General features: G+C 34.9%; 1 pseudogene; it reads left to right on the top strand.

Annotated features, from left to right (window-relative positions):
- Positions 1 to 1024: 1024 nt before the first annotated feature.
- On the top strand, positions 1025 to 2910 carry LOC143399349 (ubiquitin-protein ligase E3A pseudogene; annotated as a pseudogene).
- Positions 2911 to 6000: the final 3090 nt, after the last annotated feature.

Raw genomic sequence — 6000 nt, 5'->3', positions numbered from 1 at the left:
TGCACACTAAATAATTCTTAAGTAGTGGTTGTAAGCTGAAATAGCTGTTTTTAAAATTTTTTATTCTAATTTGTTATATATGACAGCAGAATGCATTACAATTAATATTACAAATATAGAGCACAATTTTTCATATCTCTGGTTGTAGCTGTTTTGTTTTTATCATGGAATATTCTTTCATTAAAAGATCTATTGACATACAAATAGATTATTCAGACTTGGGTATTTGGCACACACTTTCTTGAAAATTAAGTGAAATGTTCAGTTCAAGGAAAATACCTACTTATTATCATTGATTTAACTGTGCTTTCAAAAATAAGAATTTTTATTTTTCAAGATTCTTCAATGAGATTGGAGTAATATTAAAAATGTGTTTTTTTGATAATGTAGAATGCAATATGTCAACATTTGGAAGATTTTCATAACTTAGTGAATCAATTTTGCAAATGACCAGTGTAACATATTATAAAGTCATGCATGTTTTAAGAGATTTATTCAAAGTGCAACATGGACTAAGAACTTTTTTCATTTTAATTTTAACAGCTTTTTTGAGGTATAATTGAGCATAAGGTATACATGTTTTTACATATGAACACATGTATGAAACTACAACAGTCAAGATAACAAATATGAGTATCTGTTGAGAGCCACAGCCGAAGGGGCTCCAGCAAACTTTCAGACTGCCAGCTGATGATTGGCTCACAGCGGCCCCAGCAACACCTAGCTGATTGGCTCCTCTGTGGAGATGCTCATTGAGCTGTTTCCCTGCCCTTTCAGACTAAGAAAGAGGATTGGCTACTTAAACAATTCATTGCAAGACACGTGAAGACAACATACTGTGGCATGAGTTGTTTTTAATTTGTTGTGCTGTTACTAAAGTAAAGTTCTGAGGGCTGCAGTTAAAACATTACGAGTTCTCCCTTCCATCTTTATTGATTCCCAAGATTTTGCACAGAAAACTCTTTGGGGGCTAGAACAGCAGTACTTGCATCACACTGTTTCCAAGACTTTTTTTTTTTTTATATTGAATGCTGTCACAAAGAATTTGGGATTATATTATGACAATAGAATTCGCATGTACAGTGAACGAAGAATCACTGTTCTCTACAGCCTAGTTCAAGGACAGCAGTTGAATCCATATTTGAGACTGAAAGTCAGACGTGACCATATCATAGATGATGCACTTGTTCGGCTAGAGATGATTGCTATGGAAAATCCTGCAGACTTGAAGAAACAGTTGTATGTGGAATTTGAAGGAGAACAAGGAGTTGATGAGGGTGGTGTTTCCAAAGAATTTTTTCAGCTGGTTGTGGAGGAAATCTTCAATCCAGATATTGGTATGTTCACATATGATGAATCTACAAAATTATTTTGGTTTAATCCATCCTCTTTTGAAACTGAGGGTCAGTTTACTCTGATTGGCATTGTACTGGGTCTGGCTATTTACAACAACTGTATCCTGGATGTCCATTTTCCCATGGTTGTGTACAGGAAGCTAATGGGAAAGAAAGGAACTTTTCGTGACTTGGGAGACTCTCACCCAGTTCTATATCAGAGTTTAAAAGACTTACTAGAATATGAAGGAAATGTGGAAGATGATATGATGATCACTTTCCAGATATCACAGACAGATCTTTTTGGTAACCCAATGATGTATGATCTAAAAGAAAATGGTGATAAAATTCCAATTACAAATGAAAACAGGAAGGAATTTGTCAATCTCTATTCTGACTACATTCTCAACAAATCAGTAGAAAAACAGTTCAAGGCTTTTCGCAGAGGTTTTCATATGGTGACCAATGAATCTCCGTTAAAGTATTTATTCAGACCAGAAGAAATTGAATTGCTCATATGTGGAAGCCGGAATCTAGATTTCCAAGCACTAGAAGAAACTACAGAATATGATGGTGGCTATACCAGGGACTCTGTTCTGATTAGGGAGTTCTGGGAAATCGTTCATTCATTTACAGATGAACAGAAAAGACTCTTCTTGCAATTTACCACGGGCACAGACAGAGCACCTGTGGGAGGACTAGGAAAATTAAAGATGATTATAGCCAAAAATGGCCCAGACACAGAAAGGTTACCTACATCTCATACTTGCTTTAATGTCCTTTTACTTCCGGAATATTCAAGCAAAGAAAAACTTAAAGAGAGATTGTTGAAGGCCATCACGTATGCCAAAGGATTTGGCATGCTGTAAAACAAAATAAAAACAAAAAAAAAAAAAAAGGAAGGAAGAAAAAAATGAAAAAAAGAAAAAATTTTAATAAATATAATGAGGGATAAATTTGGTGGTGATAGTGTCCCGGTACAAAAAGGCTGTAAGATAGTGAACCACAGTAGTCATCTATGTCTGTGCCTCCCTTCTTTATTGGGGACATGTGGGCTGGAACAGCAGATTTCAGCTACATATATGAACAAATCCTTTATTATTATTATAATTATTTTTTTGCGTGAAAGTGTTACATATTCTTTCACTTGTATGTACAGAGAGGTTTTTCTGAATATTTATTTTAAGGGTTAAATCACTTTTGCTTGTGTTTATTACTGCTTGAGGTTGAGCCTTTTTTGAGTATTTAAAATATATATACCAACAAAACTACTCCCCCAAGGAAAACATTGCCACCATTTGTAGACCATGTAACCTTCAAGTATGTGCTCTTTTTGTCCCTGTATCTAACTCAAATCAGGAACTGTATTTTTTCTTTTTTAAACGATTTGCTTTTTAAACTTGAAGTCTTGGAAACAGTGTGATACAAGTACTGCTGTTCTAGCCCCCAAAGAGTTTTCTGTGCAAAATCTTGGGAATCAATAAAGATGGAAGGGAGAACTCGTAATGTTTTAACTGCAGCCCTCAGAACTTTACTTTAGTAACAGCACAACAAATTAAAAACAACTCATGCCACAGTATGTTGTCTTCACGTGTCTTGCAATGAATTGTTTAAGTAGCCAATCCTCTTTCTTAGTCTGAAAGGGCAGGGAAACAGCTCAATGAGCATCTCCACAGAGGAGCCAATCAGCTAGGTGTTGCTGGGGCCGCTGTGAGCCAATCATCAGCTGGCAGTCTGAAAGTTTGCTGGAGCCCCTTCGGCTGTGGCTCTCAACAAGTATCACTCCCAAAAGTTTCCCTATTTCTTTGCAATCTCTCCCTCCTGCCCTTCTCTGTTCCCCACCAGGCTACTATTGACCTGATTTTTCTCACTCAAGTTTTGTTTGCACTATTTTGAAATTAATATAAATGGGACATTATGTACTCTTTTGGGTCTGATTTCTCTCACTGATCCTAATTTTCTTGAGATTCATTCATGGTGTTCCATGTATCAGAAGTTTGTTTCTTTTATTCTGTGTAGTATTCCATTATGTGGATATACCATGAATTATTTACTCATTTATCTATTGATGGACTGTTATAACTATTGGCTATTACAAACATGGTTATGAACATTTGTGTATAAATTTTTGTGCAGATATATGCTTTCTTTAGTTTTGTTTTCCAAAGAAGTTGTACCAATTTACATTTCCACTAATAGTATACATGAGTTTTAGTTGCTCCATGTTCTCACCAACACAGTTTGGTTAGTCTTTTTGGTTTTACCATTAAATAGGTAGGCAGTGGTATTTTATTGTCATTTCAATGTATATTTTCGCTGATGATGTTGTGTCTTTATTTCCCACTTATAAGGTGTTTTTGGTGAAGTGTCTATGTAACTTTCTGCTCATTTGTTTATTGGGTTTTAAAAAATTATTGAGGTATGACAGTTTAAAAAATGTACAATCTGGGTACAAATTCTTTATCAGATAAATGATTTGGCTTGGCTTGGCTTGTTGTTTCATCTTCTTATCAGTGTCTTTTGAGAAGAGGTACCTAATTTTGATGAAGTCCAATTTATCCTGTTTTTTTTTAATTGATAGTACTTTGGGTTTCATATCCAAGAAATTTTTGCCTAACAGAATTCCACAAATATGTTTCATGCTGTTGTAAATGGCATTTTATATTTCAATTTCAGATTTTTCTTTGCTAGCATAATACAAATACAATTTACTTTTGTATACTGCTTTTGTAACCTGTATCCTGCTCATCTATTAGTTTTGACAGCTTTTTAAAGATTCTCAGGAAAGACTTTTGTAGAATTTTCAATGTGTTACCTATAAATAAAGCCAGTTTTACTTTTTCCTTCCTGATTTGAATGTCTCCTAATTCTTTTTCTTATTACACAGGCAAAAATTCCCAGTACAATGTTGAACAGAAGATTTTTGAGAGAGAGATTTCTAGTGAGAACAGAAATTTTTGCTTTTTTCCAGTTCCTAGGGTGAAAGCATTCAGTTCTTCACCATTGGGAGTGATGATTTTTATAGATGCTCTCAATCAAGTTGAGGAAGTTTTCATAGAATTCTAGGAGTGGACTGGATCATTTTTTTAAAATCTTAGTTAACATGGTGAATTACATTGACTAATTTTTTTTCCAATGCTAATTGAACTTTGCATTCTTAGATAAGCCCCTACTTTTGGTCATGGTGCACTATCTTTTATGTATTATGGTATTTACTTGTTTATTATTTTTTGGCAGTACTGGGATTGAACTCAGAAATGCTCTACCACAGAGCTAAAACCTCAGTCCTTCTTATTTTTTAAATTTTTTAAAAAATTTATTGTTTAGTTGTAGATAAATGCAGTACCTTTATTTTATTTATTTATTTTTATGTGATGCTGAGGCTTGAACCCAGTGCCTCACATGTGCTAGGCAAGTGCTCTACTATGAAGGTCTCACCAAGTTGCAGAGGATGGCCCTGAACTTGTGATCTTCAGCCTCCCAAGTAATCAGGATTACAGGTATGCACCACCACACTTGGCTATATTGTGCAATGTAAATAGTTACAATTTTGTTAAGAATTTTTGCGTCTAGGGGCTGGGGCTATAGCTCAGTTGGTAGATTGCTTGCCTTACATGCACAAGGCCCGGGGTTCAATGCCTGGCACCATGAAAAAAAAAAAGAATTTTTGCATTTATGCTTATGAGGAATATTGGTCTAGAATTTTCTTGTTTAATATTTGGGGGTTGGGGGCTGGGGTTGTAGATCAGTGGTAGAGCACCACTTGCCTAGCATGTGTGAGGCAGTGGGTTCGATTCTCAGCACCACATATAAAATAAATAAATCACTAAAGTCCATCAATAACTAATAAAAATATTTAGAAAAAATATATTTAGGGTTTGGGTATTAGAGTGATGCTTCAGAGAATAAACTGGGAAGTATTTCTTCCTTTTCAATTTTCTGGAGGACACTAAGTATAATTAAAATGTTGTCATCCTTTAAAATATACCATATTAATACCATATAACAGAGAACTGGAGTGACTCTATTACTATCAGATAAAGTACACTTTGAATAAAGAATATTAACAGGGAAGCAGAGGGCCATTTATACATTGGATCATTTCATAGTGATAAAAAGGTCCTGGGTTTGATCCCCAGCACCGCACACACATAAAAAATTATCTAAATAAGAGAACAATTATTTTTATAGAACTAAGGGTGGAACCTCAAAACAACATTTAGTAAAAATGGACAGAACTACAAGAAATAGAAGAAGACCCACAATCACAGTCAAATTTCTATATTTTCTTAATAATAGAATGAGAAGACAGAAAATCATGAAGAATATAGAGGATTTGAGTAAAAATATCAACCAACTTGATTTTTTATTTTATTGTACTGGGGATTGAATCAGTATCCAGAGAGTTAAGTAAGTGCTCTGCCCTGAGCTACAACCCCAGTCTTTATTTTTATTTTTATTTTTTTGAGACAGGGTGTCACTACATTGCCCAGGCTGGCCTCCAACTTTGGGTTCTCCTGCCTCAGCCTCTCCAATCTCTGAAGTTTACATGCCAGCACCACTGCTAGGCTTCAACCCACTTGACTTGATTGACATTTGTGGAATACTTCACCCAATAACTGTGGAATACACATTCACTTCAAATATACACTAAAGATTTACTAAG

This window comes from Callospermophilus lateralis, chromosome 5, assembly GCF_048772815.1.
Source record: "Callospermophilus lateralis isolate mCalLat2 chromosome 5, mCalLat2.hap1, whole genome shotgun sequence".
Lineage (NCBI taxonomy): Eukaryota > Metazoa > Chordata > Mammalia > Rodentia > Sciuridae > Callospermophilus > Callospermophilus lateralis.
Note: the sequence above shows the minus strand (reverse complement) of the source record. Positions and strands in the feature narration are given on the sequence as shown.